The 18,511-nt window shown below is 40.3% G+C and overlaps 1 pseudogene; it reads right to left on the reverse strand.

Annotated features, from left to right (window-relative positions):
• Positions 1 to 16,229: 16,229 nt before the first annotated feature.
• LOC112815100 (importin subunit alpha-1 pseudogene) lies at positions 16,230 to 17,873 on the reverse strand (annotated as a pseudogene).
• Between the last annotated feature and the right edge of the window lie 638 nt (positions 17,874 to 18,511).

An 18,511-nucleotide genomic window follows, 5' to 3' on the forward strand; every position in this document is an offset into this window, starting at 1 on the left:
CCAATTATGCTCAGGATCATAATCATGTTCTCCATGTTTTTCTGGAACAACACCTAACAAGTTTTCAAGATTTGAGGTATGCAGGGGCTTTGTTACTGCCGAAACGGAACGGGGGAGCTTCTCTAGAAGAATGCTTTAGAGATAAAAGGTGCTCATAATAGTAGCTAATATGTCAGTAGGTTCTTCCTCTATGGTGGGCATCATGCTGAGCTCCTTGTGTGCATTACTTCATTCTTTCATCACAAAACCCCTGTGGACTCTTTATTGCCATTGTCATTTCAGAGCATGGGAGGTTGAGAAATGTGCCAGAACTTGCCCATGTTGAGTCAGCTCGTAGGTGAGTGGAGTAGTCAATTTTGAATCTTGCTGTCTCCTTAATATCTTTAATAATAATAGTGTGGGCAGCTTAGCCCAGGATCATCCAGGATATAAGGTTTGATGGACTGAGAGATACAATATCACTGAATACAAAAAGAAGTTCATAGCTGTTTTCCGAAACTAATTTGGCTGGTCTCGCAGAGAATTATATCACTCAAAGCTTATATCTTGTTGATTATTTCAAAAAGAAGTCAAACCTGACTCAAAAAATATGGTTGCTTCACTTTTATCAATTGATTCATTGCCATTTCACTTTTACATAATCCTGTTTCCTCTCTGAAATCCTAAAATGCTGTGGGAGGAGGGGAACAGAAAATATTAATGTGGGGCGCCTGGGTGGCTCAGTTGGTTAAGCGACTGCCTTCGGTTCGGGTCATGATCCTGGAGTCCCGGGATCGAGTCCCGCATCGGGCTCCCTGCTCAGCGGGGAGTCTGCTTCTCCCTCCGACCCTCCCCCCTCTCATGTGCTCTCTCTCTCTCTCTCTCTCATTCTCGTTCTCTCAAGTAAATAAATAAAATCTTTAAAAAAAAAAAGAAAATATTAATGTGGAACCGTATGTAGAATATAATAAAAAAGCTTTTAAGATGAAAATTGAGGGGTGCCTGGGTGCTCAGTCGGTTAAGCATCTGCCTTCAGCTCAGGTCATGATCCCGGGGTCCTGGGATCGAACCCCGCATCAGGCTCCTTGCTCGGTGGGAAGCCTGCTTCTCCCTCTGCCACTCCCCCTGCTTGTGTTCCCTCTCTCGCTGTGTCTCTCTGTCAAATAAATAAATAAAATCTTTTAAAAAAAGATGAAAAATTGATTTATTTAGTAATACATTTGCAATGAATAATGAAAGGAACTGAAGAGATATTGGCGATGAGATCAAAGAAATGCCTGATTGAAAGCATCCTCCTTACCTCTTCAACATTCTTTGTATTTTTTCACCTTAGAACCCACAGCTGAATGTGGACAGTATAAATGGTTTAATAACTCACACGACCCCTCTGTGCCTCATCCCTTCTTTTGGAGGTGTGCCGGAGGAACAGAATGTAGCAGCAATAAACTCTGATATAATTCTGGTACTGGAGCATTCTCTGTGTTCAGAGTGTCTGTTGAGTAAATTAATGAAAGAATGTTTAAGGAGTAAATCTTAGAGTCATTTTCTAAAAAGCAGTTAATTACACTTAAGGGTGGAACAAGATCTTTTCTAAAGTTATGAGGAAAGGAATTTCACCGGTTATATTTTTATTTACTATATATAAATTATAGGCCATCTATATTATGAAACTTTGAGTTTACAGGTAATATGTTCATATCACTCGAGATAACTTGACTGATTGCTTCCACCCGGCTGGCCCCCGGGCAGAGTCAGAACCTAGGCATCCCATGGCCTGAGAAGCCTGTGACACATAAAGCAAGCAAAGGAGATCCAGGAGATCTTTGTCTTAAATCTCACGTGAATGATGACAACATTAAAATTCAAAGCGCCTCTTCTAACCAGGATGGTCTAAGAAACTATTCATTTTGCAGAGAAAAAAAGGTGTAGCGTTATTTGGGTTTTTTCCCCCCTGTTATTGTCCTTATCGGGCTATAAGGAGCTTGAGGGAATCAATATGGTGGATATTTATTACTTGTCTCTCCTCATCCTTTCTCCTTCCCCCCTTCCTAACGTCACTCTGAATCGCCTAGCCCTGTGTTTTGCCGGGGATTTACCGTACATACCATACATACCCCTAGCTCTCTTGAGTTAGACCTGCCTTCATAGTTCACATCCCCAACTATAATTCGTTCACGGGTAGGCATATAACACAAGCCAGGCAAGTGAAGGCTGGAAGATGCAGTTCTGGGATTTGGGAATGAGGTATTTGAGAAGTAAACTTTCTCATTATCCACTGGAAATGAACAAGGAGGTATTTAACGTCAGGAGCCTCTGGAAGGGAGGCTTCCACCCAAGGGGGACCCAGGCTGAGAATGGAGCCACCACCAAGAAATCAGAGCTGATAAATCAGGAGAGAGAGACAAGGTTTTGGGGGTGATGCCATTGAGCCAAGAGATCAGATCCAAAGCCTATAGACTTTTCAGTAAAATAGACCAGAGAATTGCCCTATTTTAAAGACAAGTTGACTTGACTTGAGCGTTAATTGCAACCGAAAGGTTGGCAAGTGGTGTAGGCATATTTTTTACTAGGCAGTGCTGTACACATAGTAGGTTAAAGAGTGGAAAGTTCCTGAAGCATGTTCTCTCAAACTGTGATACTGAGTTTTTAAAAAAGGATGCTTGTCTTATGTTTTATCTTTGCTATTTCAGGATATCTGAGCCATTAAGTTACTTAAGGTCAATCAGACGACTGAAAACCCTTTACAGTTTCATTTGTTCAACAGATTTAGATTTAACCCATGCGTTACTTATTTCCAAAGAAATCTACAAAGTAGCAAGTGCATTCCTTCACCAAATGCTCATTTGTAATCTGTGAGGTTTCTTTTGTCAGGCTATTCTTTGCATTTGTGAAATAAGTGAAAACAAATTGTATTTTATGTCTTAAACTACTAGCATTTATTTATTTTTTTTTAATTTTTTATTGTTATGTTAATCACCATATATTACATCATTAGTTTTTGATGCAGTGTTCCATGATTCATTGTTTGTTCATAACACCCAGTGCACCATGCAAAACGTGCCCTCCTCAATACCCATCACCAGGCTAACCCATCCCCCCACCCCCCACTACTAGCATTTATTTTGATGAAGAACTTCAATTGCCCTTACAGTCATATCTCAAACCATTTTAAAAAATAGATGTAATCCTTGTCAGGCACATTAATGCTTACCATCCCCACGCCAATTTTTAAGTCCTGCTAAGGAAGTCTTAGACACCTTGTCGGTGCTTTGCCATGTGCTGGGCAGACATGAGGTAGGGTAGCACTCCACACTATGCCACATGATAGTGAGTTCACGTGTCATTCAGACCAAAGTGTGTCCCCAGGGTCTCTATGGTCTTTGGATTGACTGTCTACTAGTGAATCAATTAATTCATACTATTCTTTATGACTCTGGAGAGATAAGTCACATCTCCACAAAAGCTAGTATTTTTTTAACTTTAGTCCCCCCAAATAAAACTTTGATCAGTCTGTTACATAGTTCCTTTTATTTGATCTGTCTGTTATATAGTTCTTTTTACTCTGAGTTGGCAAAAAGACTTAAGAGATACTAATACTTAATGAACGCCGCCTCCTCTGTCACCTACATTATCTCTCTCAGTCTTACAAAAGCCCTGAGAGTTCTATGTCATCTTCACTTTACAGATGAGCTTAAGTAATATGTTGTCGCTAATTAGGATGGGAATAATCCTGGAATATTAAGAAGAAGAAGCAGATAGGAATTGCCACTGACTGGCCTCAGCTTTATTTTCAGCTTACCACTCCACTTCTCTGGCTAGTGGTGGATTCTCAGGATTTCATAAGGCTGATTGTAAGTGTTTTTTTCAGCTATCACTGAGATTATTGGTGAACGTGGAGCCTGCAAGCCAGAATATATATGATAGTGTGTCCTTAAACCACAATTTGCCATGTACCCAATGCTGTATTAAAAAAAAAAAAAAAGAGGAGTTCACTGATACACAAGTTTCTGAAATTGTGAGCGGTATTGGCGATTGGTTCATTCCTTTCGTTTTTCAAATGAGGCAGCTGAACGTCTGGACTCAGAGTCCTAGAACCCCTATTTCAGAACCACTAGAATTGGAACCAGGTTGTCCTGGCTTGATATTTCATACACTTTTTCCAACTCCCAAAACAAACTGGTAATAAAGCAAATTAAGAGGAATCAGGGAAGGGACGCCTGGGTGGCTCAGTCGGTTAAACCTCTGCCTTCAGCTTGGGTCATGATCCCGGGGTCTGGGATCGAGTCCCGCATCAGGCTCCTTGCTCAGCGGGGAGCCTGCTTCTTCCTCTGCCTCTCATTCACCCTGCTTGTGCACTCTCTCTCTGACAAATAAATAAAATCTTTAAAAAAAAGATTTTAAAAGAGTAATTAGGGAAGGTGGAAAGGAGTTATTGGAAGAGACCTATAATAGCTAAATTGAAGTAAAAATTACATTACCCAAGTGACAATTTAATATGTTTGTGGGTTAAGGAGAAACGCCAGTTTTATTAATAAGGAGAAAAAGATAGATTCAACACAGTGAACATTTGCTACTCTTATATTCATTATTATTAAGAACTGCAATATGATCCATGCACATTAACTTTTCTTTTAGAGGAGAAATGTAAAAGAAAAAATAAAATAACATAAAACTCCAGTGGCAAAGTGCAGATATGATGACAGTAGAAAACCAAAGGGAGAAAATGAATTTTTTAAAATGATAAATAGGGGCACCTGGGTGGCTCATCCAGTTAAGCGGCTAACTCTTGGTTTTGGCTCAGGTCATGATCTCAGCGTCCTGAGATGGAGCTGTGCCTTGAGCCCTGCATGGGGCTCTGTGCTCAGTGGGGAGTCTGCTCAATATTCTCTTCCTCTGCCCCACCCCCACATATGCTCTCTCTTTCAAATAAATAAGTACATCTTTAAAAAAATGATAAAAGATTAAGCAAAAAAAATTAAGAGCAAATTTCAAGTGCTTCACTATGTTATGACACTTTCTTGAACATTTTGTTGGTGGTATCAGTCAATACTTTCCTCTTTCATGGGCTAAGCAAAAGGACATAGCTGGAAATTATTCTGCATGTGAATACAAGCTGCAGCTTTATCAAGGAGACAGCAGTGTGTGGCCACACGTGTTGTGCGTTGTGTAACCGCAGAGGACACCATTCGTGTAGACTATGATGAGAATGACTTGCCCTAGTCAGTCACTACCTGACCTACTCAACCATACATTGCGTCCCTGTCTGATGGAAGCTGTCAGATAGTTGATTATATCATAAATGTTGTATCCCATAACAGTAAATGAGCATTTTGCTCTTATTTTTCAAAATGTAATTTGGAAAGAAAGACACCGTAGATTTCTTACGAAAATGTAAAACAAGTTGCCTGCGGGAAAGGGATTTTCTCAAAGGAAGGAACAAGACACACATATGTCCCAAAGCTGGTTACCTGCTATGTTGACACACACGGACTTTCAGATCCAGACAAATGGAGAGAAAGATTTATTTTCAGAGTATTTGTGTTACTTTAAACAAAGGGCACAAAATGCTTTCCTAAAAGGTCATCTTTTATATATCTGATTGCCACACTGTGAAACCCCACTCACTGGTGACCAGCACAGTTACTACACCTAAATAAATAGAGGAGAAAGTCAGCCTCGTGAAACACTTACTTAAGAAAGAAATGGAGAAACTTGCAGTCTCTAACCTCAGCTCCGACCCTGACGTGGTGTGTGGTCCTGAGAAAGCCATTTAACCTCTTGATGTCTTAGGTTCCCTTTGGAGGTCTCGAATTTCAGGGGGTGAAGTGAGGATAGAATTTGGGAATTATCTCTCTTAAAACCCAGGAATGCTATAAGAATGAATGAATGTTTTCTAAATGCAGAATAAAATTTTCAATAGGAAAATATTTTGGCTAAGAGCTGTGTGTGGGGTGGATAAAAGAGTTTTGGCGATCTCAGATTTTGATGTCAGATAACTTTCATTTTGTTTCTTTCCCACAGGACCACTTAATACGTTTGTGGGTTAAGGAAAAACACAGTTTTTATTAATAAGGAAGAAGAAGTAGATTCAATGCAATTTTCAGCGTATTAACATTTGCTATCCTTATATCCATTATTAAGAACTACAAAATGATACAGGCACATTGCCTGTCCTGCAGTAAATTGACGTGTACCAACAAAGAGGATATGTTTCGCTATGATAACACATCAGTTTCTATGAGTCAAGTAAAGCACATTTCTAGTGTCTAAAGAGTTCAAAGACATTTTCAGCAATCCAGGCCTAATTATTAAAAAATAATTTTGCATTATATAAAATTTATATATATAGTGATTATATATAAAATAATAGACATCTTAATGCAAACACCTTGGAAAATTTAATCTTTGGAGTTCTGCCCTGGGGGTCCATGGAAGAGATTCAGAATACAACTAACATTAAAAATAGTGACTATTTATTGAGCACCTAGTATGTACTTACTAATTTAATTTTTAAGCTAACTTATTTAAATAAAGTGGGGAGGGAGAGGATGATTCAGGAAATCTTGTTGAGGAGGAGCTGTTTTGAAAGCCCTGATTAGAGACTATGAGGTAAGGACTGTTGCTATGTCAGTTTTAGAAATGAGGAGACTGGGTCCCAGATAAGTCACTTGACATGTAAATGGAGAGTTAGGACAATCTCTATGGTAGGATTATGAACTATATAAGAGGCACATCATGGCTCTACCATAAGATTAAAGGCAGGTGTTCAATCTCAGCAGACAAATGAAAGTTGGGGAGTTAGAGCTTCAGGAAATATGTTGTATAAACCTAATTTGGAACTTGTTCTTTGGGTTCATCATGAGGCAATTCAAATTAAGTCATGTTAATGACACTTGAGCATTTACTCCAACACTGGGTAGTACTGGGGAAGGAGAAAAGGAAGTCTACAATTCCAGCCAGAGTAGCTAGGAATCCAGGCCTCATGGGTGTCTGTCTATACTTCACGATGTTTGTCTGACTGTAGGGCTTCAGTTCAAACTAAATGTGTATCAGAGGCCTTCCATCTGCTAAGAACTGTGTTAGGTACCAGGGATATGAACATGACTCAAGCCATCAAGCAGTTTCCAACCTAGCAAGGTAGCCTGACATATATACAAAGGCCCCCAATACCAAGCGGAAAGTTTACATAAGCTATATGAACAAAATGGCATGAGAGCCCAAGAGAGGGCTATTAGTTTTGCCAGGAGTTACAGGTGAGTATTGGTTAATGTGGGCAACAAGTCAAAGGGATTGATCCAGCTTGAGTATACACATGAGGGACCTATGTGGTTGATTCTGGATGTGGTAGGTTCTCAGGTATAACTGTAAATCTAGAAGCAAAGGGAAGAATCACAAGATGAAATTAGGTGGGGTAGATTGTGAGTATCATGTTAAGACATCATAACTCTACACTGTAGATAACACAGAGTCATTATCAGTTTGGTTCTTAAAGAAGGGTGAAGGGACATGAGTAGATGTGAATTTTAGAAACATGAATTTTAGGACTGATGATGGGACAGAGGAACAAGGGATTCCAGTAGGATGTATTTGTGATATAGCAGACAAGAAAAATTGGAGAAAACAAGAGCAGAAGAATATCATGGAGGTCGAATTTAGAGGATTTTGAGAACCATTATATGTGGGGCAACAAGTCCTAAGAACAAAGGAAGTCAAAGCTGGCTCCAAGCCCCTTGCTGTGCAGGAAGGCTGATGCTTATAAGTCAGCAAGAGAGCACAAATGAGAAGTCCATTTGGAGCAGAGAACATAATATGTACCATACTGGACATGTTAATTTGGAGGAGCCTATAAAATATACAAGCAAAGTGATAGGTTTAGTAGGTATCAGTAAACCTGGATGAGGAGTTCAAGAGGGGAATGATTGGACCTTTGATCTAAAGATGGGGGGGTCATCTGAATGCAGATTACAGATGATGCTTAGGAATAGGTTAATTTTCTTAATGCAAGAGTATAAAATAGGAAGGAAGCAGATAAAAATGGATCTGTGGGCCTCAGACTAGTAGCATCAGAGTCAGCATTTGTTAGAAATGCGTATTCTCAGGACATATCTGAGACTTACTCACATAGACTTCTGGGTAGAACAGACAAATGTATGTTCCACGTGTTTCTGATGAACTAAGTTTGAGAACCAGTGATTTACTATACTGGAAGAAAAAGAGGAGCCATCAAGTGAAGAGTTAGAGAAGAAGGAGGGAGGGCAAGAGATAGGATGTCACAGAAGTTTTCTTCGAATTCTAGGCATGGTCAGTGTCAGATACTCCAGAAACTTTAAGTATGCTGGGGACTGAGTAGAGGTCACTAGACCTACACATTAGAAGCTTTGTGGGAGTAAGTACACCAAAAATCAAGATCACAGCTGGTGGAGGCATCAATTCAAAGTCAAGCTAAGAGCATGGGAGTGTAGGCCTACTTACTCAAGCAGTAGGAAAAGTAAGGTGTTGATGTTTTGGTGACACTTTAGACAGGTAGGGTACCAAACAGAGGTTTTTTTTGGGGGGGAGGGAGTTGAAGTGAAAAGTTTGAGTATGACTTTATGTTAAGGGGAAGTAAGAGACTGGTTGATGGGGCAAGTTCTGAAAGGATAATTGAGTGAAATGGGATGGGAAGCAGATCATAGTCTTAAGGGTAAAAAAGTGGTTGGAGGCAGTTCTCCTTTTGAGAAAAGAGGTAAGGCTTAGTGAGCATGAGGCTAAGTATAGCTGGAAGAGAGGGAGCTTGAGAGAGCTCACTCCAGCAAACCAGCCTCTGTTCCCAGAGAAGCAACAGGCAGGGCTGTTTTCTTTGAGTGAGAGCAGGTAAGACCAGAAGATCTTCAAAGTGGTCATGGTTTGAAAAAGATCTATGGGAACAGCAATATTGGAGGAAGCCCAATGACCTGTCCACCAGAAATGGCCTCAGTTTCCTCTTCTTGCTCCTTTCTTGGGATTTTGTACATTTCCCGAGTTGTGATATGTCACTGCATTCTTCATGCCCCACCTTGTGGCCTGGCAGAGGGAAGGCCCTTTCTTTTCCTTGAGACACTCACCCAGCTCTGGCACAGGTTTGACATCAAACTCAGGTGAGTGGAATGGATAGCAGAGATAGTCTTCACTCAGTTCATTTCACTCTTGACATCCCAGTTAAGAAGAGCGCGAGGAGCATTGTTTGTGGGTTGCGGAAGATCTAGCCAAAGGGGGAAATTAATTAATTTTGAGGATCCACATATCCAGGAGTGATGGTAATAACGCACAAGTGTTAGAATCTGCATTTATCCTGCAGAGCAGTTTTCTGGTATTTGCATGGGCCTGAAATGAATGAGGTAAATGCATTTTCCAGATCTTCCCATTATTCTAAAGCATATATAATGGCATTTCAATTTATATAGTCTAGACTTGTTATCTCATACTGCTATGAAGCCATCAAACTCACAGAATTTCCCAGGCCACGGATTTCCCTTTTGGCTATTTTCACTCATCCTTTCTGTCCCACCACAGTGCACATTACTCATAGTTTTGAGACCTAAGAGGAGAATGAAGTTAACATTCTTGGATGACTATGCAAATATGAAAAGAATTCTATTCCACTTATTCATTTCTTTTAAATAATGGAGGTTACCATTTGTAGATGCCCCAAAGAGCTGAGGTCTTTGACCAGGGATAGTTTAAATTTTGGAAACTTGCTCTTTCAGCCCTGTTACAGACGTGGGATTCTGGAGGACCAAATAATTCAGTTAGAAAAGGAAACTGCTCCAAAGGGATAAGCTATGTAGTACCCACTTTACTTGCAGTCATTAACAATTGTCCCCCAACTTTAAAGCACATGAAGAGAATCTGGGAAGCAGAAAATTTCAGATGGCTTGGTGGCCCTGTCAGTTCACCTCCTCAAGTCTCATCAAAAACCAAAGTCAAGAGCGTGAATAAAGAAGTAGAAGGACTTGGGAAGGGGTTAGGGGTATAACGATGGAGTAGACAGGATATGTGTTTTGTCTTCATATCTTGGGATTCTGGAGTTTGCAAGAATGAATCATTGTTCCTGGTGACATTCCTTTTTGACAGGCAATCTAGAATGACTGTTCAGTAACTATCTGCACATGAGCTGGTACCAAGAGTGAAAACAAGTCAAGTTTGTGCATCTAAATTATTATTTTTGTTTTTATCTAATGAATTCTTTTTTCCTTAATTCTAAATAATTTTATATTTCAATTATTTATTCTAGGTTAGAAAACGTTTTTGTGTAGAACAAAGGGATGGTGAAAATCTCTTCTCATTCCATACTCACTGTCTTCAAATTATAAGATCATTCAAACTATCTACCCCAGTAGTATAAAAATCCCAAATGTCATTATTTACTTTATTCTATGTATTGTGCCTCTCATCCATTATCAATGATTATGTACAGAATATTTCTCTCTAAAATATAACAATTGTAATGAAAAGAGAGTTATAAACTTCAACTGAAATAATAACATTTTTAAAATGGTAGATGTTCCAGTCCATCCTGTTATTTAAAAATATACAATGTATAATATCATTTTTCTTATATTAAATTCAAACTATTCAAAAATAAAAAGCTAGTAGTGAAAGTCTTCCCACATCTTTCGTCAAACCTGTTCCCTGCCCAGAGGTAATCACTGAACCATCCAATGTGTTTCTAGAACTTCCTTAGTGCATTAGTTTTCTTCGGTTTCATAGTAGTACAAAGACTCATTGGTTGCTTTCTGTACACGGGAATATACAGAAAGTACAAGGAAATGGACTATTTGTATGGGCCAATGAAAAAATGAGAGGACCAGATTGAGTTTCTGAAGCCCAGTAAATAATCTGAAGTTTTAACATTTTATTACACAGCCTTATCAGCGTCAGTTTGATGCTGCAAATATTTTATCCATTTGTCATTGCTTATGTCCTGGTGCCACATAAATGAATAAACATGTCCGATACACTCTTGGAATTTACATTCTATATGAAGACTTCATATATGTATCTTCAAAATTCCAATTAAACAGTTATTGAAATAGAATTTTCTAGGGCTCTTCACTATTTTGTCAGGGAATTGACCAAATTTCCCAAGTGAAAACAGAATTAAAATTTGTGAAACACTGCCCTCTAATGGATAAATAAGTATTTGATATAGTGTACAAAAGGAAAAAGGATACATGAAAGACACAATTAAATTGCTTTTCTCATGCTAGAATCTAACACAACATAATGGACTTTAGGAGACGCTGATAATAAGGCAGAGTAGGATTTTGTGGGGACTGATAGTATAACCTAAATGTTTGATTCAAGATCCTGCGCAGCCAATTTGTATACAGCAAAAACGTCTCTTAATTATGAGTCTTGTGGGTGACCTCATGGGAATCATATTGTAAAACATGGCAAAAATACCAGACAGCCATATAGTTATAGACAGCCCTGCACAGGCAATGTCCTTTCAAACACCATCAAGTATTTGTCAGATGTGAGAGTAAAAATGGCAAATAACCCAATAACTGACTGGCCTAAAACAAGTATTTCTACCAAAGAGACAATACAACAGATTGTACGTACTTCAAATACATTTCACCATCATCCGAATTGAGTCTTCATGTTTGTACAATTCAATTTTGTTCTTATCCCCTCTCTCTCCATTATCCTGAGGAGTATTACTATTATTTGTTGTTGAGCCTACCATATATAGTGTCCCCAAAACATACTACCCGTCGAGGGAAGAAAAGGAAATCTGCATAAGTAAGGGTGAAGAAGGGAAAGAGCAGAGTGAGACAAACAAACGTTTGGACTTCAACATTTCACACTCAATGTCATACCCAACCCCCCTAGTTAAAGAAGAGGCTCTCTACACACCCTCCTTACCCCTAGTTTACAAATGAAACCATTTGTTCCTGGGCAAATTAAGTGAGAAAAGTTCAATTCACTCTTGTGATGTGCAGTGTAAGAAGTCACTTTATCTCTCCTCTTTGGTTCTTTGTCTTTACAAGTGGGAGAGTGATATTTGTCCTCTACTTTCTCCTTGGTTAGGAGAGTTAAAGAAATGCTCTACTTGCTTGGAATGCTCAAGCTGTGTTCATGAGCTCTTGGAGGGCAGGGACCAAGCAACCCATCATTCCGTCCCTCTCTTAGAGCAACGCTTAATGTTTCACAGACCATCTCACTTTTAGCAAGTGGACTGAAATCTGCCTTTGTAGCTCTACTGGTTTGCAAGGGCTGCCATAAAAAAGTATAAAAACCTGGGTGGCTGAAACAGCAGAAATGTATAGCCTCAGTTCTGGAGGCTACAAGTCCCAAACCAAGCTGTGAGAGAAGTTTCTGTTCCAGGATGTCTCCCTGACGTGTGGATGGCCATCTTTTCCTGCGTCTCTTCACGGTATTTTCCCTCTCTCTGTACCTGCTTCTCTGTCCAGATTTCCCGTTCTCCTAAGACATAAGTCATACTGGAGTCGGGGCCCACCCTACTCCAGCATGACCTCATCTTAACCGATTACACTGGCAATAATCCTCTTTCCAAATAAGGTCACCTTCTGAGGTACTGGGGGTTAGGACTTCAACGTATGAATTTTTAGGGGACACAATTCAATCCCATAACAGCGTCCCTTTAAGGACGAACTAATTGTCATTGAGAAACCCAGGTTTGGAATAGGAGCCAGTCTGAAACACAATGCTCTATATTTCTGATAAGTTGGAAACTCCAGAAAGAAAGAAATCTTAGTGCTATAAATATATGTTCCTGTGTGCTCCCTGTCTCCATCTGTTTATCGCCCTTGCTTTCTCTGCCATTCTTGTTACCATTCCTTTCTCTGTATTCAGTTCCCTTTTCATAGACTCCCCCCAGCTAATAAAAGGAATGTACACCTGCAGGCTAGAAAAAACTCTAGCTTTGTCAGCATTTTTTGGTGACAAGAGTTGAGGGGGGCGGTGGCTCAGGCTCAATAAAATTTATTTTTTTCTCCACATACAAAAATCTTTTAACAATACCAAATACTAGCTTGGTAAAGACACATCCACTTCTAAAAACTCTGGCAAATTCATAGAAAGGATCCTATGTAAAAATGCTCGTCTCCCCACTCCACCCCCATCACACCCTGAGCTGATGATGGTCTCTAGAAGCTGAAGCAAAAGTAAAGAATGCAACGTTTCTTTTGCTTTGGATCACATCGACCTCTTTGTTCAGGATGTAGACTTTGACCCTGAGCCATCTATTATGTGTTTTTGTTCCTGACCTCGGTTATACATTTCAGATGTGAAATTTTTCACAGATGGCTCAGTGATGGTCTTTTGTTACTTACCTTGGAAAAAATTATTTTGCGTCTGTGCATGAATGTCTAATAAGAGAAATGATTATCTGTATGCTAAGAGAGATGGAGTAGTGCCTTGTAAACCTACTGAGGCTATTCTAATAGTAAGCCTGATCCAAAATATTTCATCAGTGAGACCATATTATTTTGATTTTTTGCAGCCTGTTTCAGGCAGCATCCAAGCCAAGATTATGAACATTTTCAAGCTTTGTATAAGATAGAAGTCAATGAATCAAAAATCAGCCTCACAAGTATGCAACTCCGTAGAAGTTAATGAGTTCCTATTGATCAGGATGTCAGCTTTTTATGTATAAACTGTTCAATCAAATGCTCAAGGTAATATTATTAAGTGGTCTAAACCTATTCTTTAAGATTTTATTTATTTATTTTTACAGATTTTATTTATTTGTCAGAGAGAGAGAGAGAGCACAAGCAGGGGGACTGGCAGGCAGAGGGAGAAGCAGGCTCTTCGCTGAGCAAGGAGCCCGATGTGGGACTCAATCCCAGGACCCTGGGATCATGACCTGAGCCGAAGGTAGACGCTTAACCGACAGAGCCACCCAGGTGCCCCTAAACCTCTTCTTTTTTGTGTGTATGTATATCCAAATTAGGAGACCTTTTTCCTTTCCCTTCAGGTGTTCAGTGTTTTTACCTTCTCTATTCATTAAATCTTACCCTGACAGGAACATCTGAAACTCATTTATATATATTCAAGTGTGTTTGATAATAATTTAGTGTTACACCTCCCAGGGAGCATTGTAATTATTATTGTTGTTGTTTTTATCATTATTATTATTAAAAGGAGAAGGAGATGTTGAATCTTTAACATAAGGCTACTCAGATTCCTCAGTGGGATTTCAGGCATCTGTAATATATTTGAGGGAATGATTTTAAAAGAGGACAGCAGAAATAATCTTACCCACCCTTGAAGACCTCCTATTTAAGTAAAAGCAGTCTCTGTCACCTAAAGTAGGCCTTTCAATGGAAACTTTGTGACTCTTAGATTTTCATGAAATTAATTTAGTGGGATGCAACCAGAATTTTTTTTAATGAAATAGAATGAGTTGAAAAGAATAGAATAGTAAGTACCCATCTCGTGTATGCATCATGAAAACAAAGGCATAATTAAAAATACTTACTCTTTATTAAATACTGAGTCTCTATATAAAGCATATTTTTTACTAGGTGTCATGCTGGAAAACATTGGAAAGGCACCTGTCATGGGCAGGAGATGCAGTTTAGAGAATATTACAGAGGACATCTCTAAGAAATACCTTAGGACTCCATCCACAGACTGTTAGATGTGTGTGTTTGGGATGTCAGCACTACTGTCCATCTAAAAAGAAAATTTTCCACGTTTCTAGTATCGTCTTTCAACAAATATTTACTGGGTACTCGCTGAGTCTAGTCAGTATTCAATACAAGGGAAGGCATGTATATGACAGGGTCTGAGCCCTTGAGAAACCCACCGTCTGATGAAACAGCCACAATACCACATGGAAGTGAGAGTGATGATCATAGAGGCAAAGGAAGAGCTGCTAACGCAGACTGTGAGAGCTTCCTGAAGGTGGTGATCCCTGACCTCTGCCTCAGTGGACAAAGAAGCATCAACCAGCTCGTCAGTCAGGCTCAAGCCCGAGAAACGCAACTCACTCCAATGTAGCTGAAGGGGAAAATTCAATAGACAGAAGTAGCTTCAAAGGTCCTGGAAGAGTTGATAGAACAAATGGCAAAAGGGGAAGCAATTCAGAGATTAGCACCTCCAGGGAACCGCTCTGACTCCCAGGGCTGGAGAGAGATAAAGAGAAGCAGACGTGCCTGCAAGAACAGAGCAGTTGAGGCTGCCAGGTGGCGAGAGAACTGTGGCCCAGTCTGCCGACTGGGAACTGGGACCATCCAGGACACACAGACTGTCAGGAAGCTGCCTGTAGCAGAAATGAGGGGGTGAGGGAGGGGTAATCCCCTGATTTTTATCTTCCTCCTGCATGCCCGGCTCCCGTTACTGGCTCCCCCACTGCCCAGGGAGGGAGTCTGGGAATATGCTTTGCAGGAGTGAGCTCCCTGTGAGAACAGAGAAGAGGAAAGACAGGAAATTGATGGGAGAGCCAGGGGGAAGATAATAAGCGAAGAACAGGGATGTTGAGGGACAAGAGAAAAAGACAAGTCTGGAGGAGCTGTAAGTTGCTCGGCATGACTGGGTGTTGGAAACTGGCTAAAGATCAGACAGGTAAGCAGTGAGCAGTTTTTGGTCATGAGTGGCCCTATGATCTTGCTGAGAAGTTGGCATTTTTCAGTTACAATGATGTAAGTCATCGAAGATTCCTGTGTATTTGTATGCCTCTGTGTATACACGCAAAAGATTTGTTAAAATCAAAGTAAAACAGGTACACAGTAAAAAAAAGAAAAAAAAAATGTCCAGGAGGAAAGGGCTGATGCTAAGAAGTGACAGCACACTTTCTCCTCCATTTCTCCTTCACGTAAAACCACTTTTAGCCACTTCTGTTTTAATTCTTCTGGTAGCTTCGCAGCCAAGTTTAAATGCGATGCCTATTCCATCATGCTTGTTTCTTGATTTTAAAAGTTTCAACGACACATTTTGGCCACCCCTCCACTATAGAAGACAAAGGGCTTAGTTTGCTTAAGCTACACCCCATTTCTCTCTTCTTCCAATGTTTGAGTAAATGCATGGTTTTTAGCTATTGCATATTTTTTTAAAGAAAAGAGTGGAATTTAATCTTTATTTACAGGACACTGCAAGAGAGGAGATTCCACATAGAAATAAGAAACCCACTGAGAGGGGGCGCTTCATACAGGTTGTACAGTTTGGAACTGGTCAAGTAGAGTTTCGTTGTAAAAAGTGCTACGATAACAAAACACATTTAAAAAGAGTTCTTAGTAGAGAAACAGTGAGACAGACTTCTACCAAACAGAGTACACAACAAACAACTTTCTGCCTCAGCTGTACAATCTAAAAGTTAAAAGTCCCGGGAGTGCCATCCTGAACTTGGAACGTATAGCCCTCAGAGGTAGATTCTGGCACAACATTCTGATCTTCCTCTTCCTCTACAGAGAAATACTTCTCAATCAAGTTTAATGAAGCTTTGTACACAGACTCATTTTCATGGTTTTGTAGAGCTTCAATTTTGTCCAAACCTCCACATTCTTCAATCATTATACTAAGTTTCTCAGTTTCACCTAGTTTCTCAGCTGGCTGAAAGATGTTTGAAATGGCATCCAGAATAACCAGAATAATTTCGGTGTCTTTTGCAGTTAAGAGGTTCATCAATGGTTCTATTATGCCACAATGAACGAGGTATACAGTCTGTCCAACTGTCCCACCACTTGGTATAGTTGGTCACAGCCCAGACAGCTTCCTTTTGTGTCTTAAAGTCTGCCTTAGAGAGAACACCAACGAGGAATGGGACTGATCCATGATTCACAACTTGCTGTATCTGGTCCTGGCCACCAGCTGTGATGTTTGACTTTGTCCACGTAGCTTCCTTCTGAATGTTAGTTTTGGGGTTCATTAGGAGACTGGGAAAAACAGCAAGTGCTCCTGCATCTATTACAACCTGAGTCTGTTCATCTGTCCCAGTGACAATATTTCCTATGGCTCTTAGCGCAGGAGTCACAATGGGCAATTCAGTAGCTCCTAGAAGCTTCACAAGCTGGGGCACAACTCCTGTTTTCACAACCATTTCAATCCGTTCATTTGGACCATCTGTAAAGTAGGAAATGGCCCAGCAGGTATCTGCCAATACTTCTGGATCATCATGATGCAGGTAGGAAGAATCTGCTCAACAGCATCTAATGGGGGGGGGGCAGGATTCTTGTTGCGACAAAGGTTTGAAAGTGTCCAAGTAAGGTTACATAAGTAACCACATGCTAAAGATGACATATCAGGAACTGCAAGGAGAGCCAATAGTGGGTCAACTGCACCATACTTGATAACCAAGTCTCGAAAAACTGAACCATCACCTGCAATGTTTCCTAGAGCCCATACAGCTTGTTCACTGATGTGGGCATGGGAAGATGCCAACAGAGAAATGAATGCTGGGATAGCACCTCCATCTACCACAGCCTTGGTCTGTTCTGATGCCCCAGAAACAATGTTAGTGAGAGCCCAAGCAGATTCAAACTGAATGGGACTACAATCAGTTCTGCCCAAGAAGGACACAAATTTTGGAATCAAACCAGCCCAGATTATGTTGTCTATGGGGGGCTATTTTTCCCTAGAAAGCAGTTTCCTAGCAGCTTGAGTAGCCTGGAGCTGGCTTTCCAAATTGTTGCTATTTATGCCTTTGACAGTGTCATCAACAGACCAATTTACAGTGCCCTGGTTGTTGCGGTTTTCCTGTAGTGGAGAGGTAGCCTCATCAGGAAACGCGCTTACGTTTCTCCTTTTCAGCATCTGGTCATCCTTCTTAGCTTTCCTCAGCTCCACATTAACTTCTATTAGGCGCCGCCTCGTTTCTGTACTGTCTTTCCCCTTGTTCTTGAATCTGTTAAGGCGGGCAGCTGGTGAATTAGCATTCTCGTTGGTGGACATGGTTATGAGACAAAGGGAGAAAGACGGCCGGCTCAGGCTTCCACAGGAGGCGGTCCGGGGCGCGCAGGCTGCGGGTCAGCTGCCCTCAAAACGTCCACCACGGATCACCCCAAAGACGGTGTCTTAGCTATTGCATTTTTGTTTATTTTTCCCTTTGAAGCTGTAAATGGTCATTCTTTTGCTTCCAGCAACACTTCACAATATCTGTCTATGCTCCCTCCCATCCCGTGAAGTTTGACTGTGAATGTTTCTACATTCTTTTTAGCTGCTCATTACCTGATTCTATCTCCTGGCTTCTGCCAGGTTTAAATTCACTTACTAGTCTGGCAAGTAATCACATACTCCGAAGCTGATTTGTGAGAAATGGAATCTGCTTGTCTACTCGAAAGCGGTGAAATCATTCAAGCCTTTCAGACAGTGTAGTCCACTTACCTCACGCCTGGTCTCCATCCCACGCCCGGGTGTAAAGTACTCCTAGACGCAGCACTGTGTTGGAAACACAAGTGATGTGACTACAAACCATATCCTTACTAATGTAATGTCTGTAGTATTACTTTCTAGAATTAGGCAAAATTATTTTAATTAGCATTGAAATAATACGAGTTATTTTTCTAAAAAGCCAACTTAATGGGAAAGTTAAATTCCAAGTTCACAT

This window comes from Callorhinus ursinus, unplaced genomic scaffold (genome assembly GCF_003265705.2).
Source record: "Callorhinus ursinus isolate GAN/ISIS: 27379988/994484 unplaced genomic scaffold, GSC_fseal_2.0 scaffold30, whole genome shotgun sequence".
NCBI classification, from domain to species: Eukaryota; Metazoa; Chordata; class Mammalia; order Carnivora; family Otariidae; genus Callorhinus; species Callorhinus ursinus.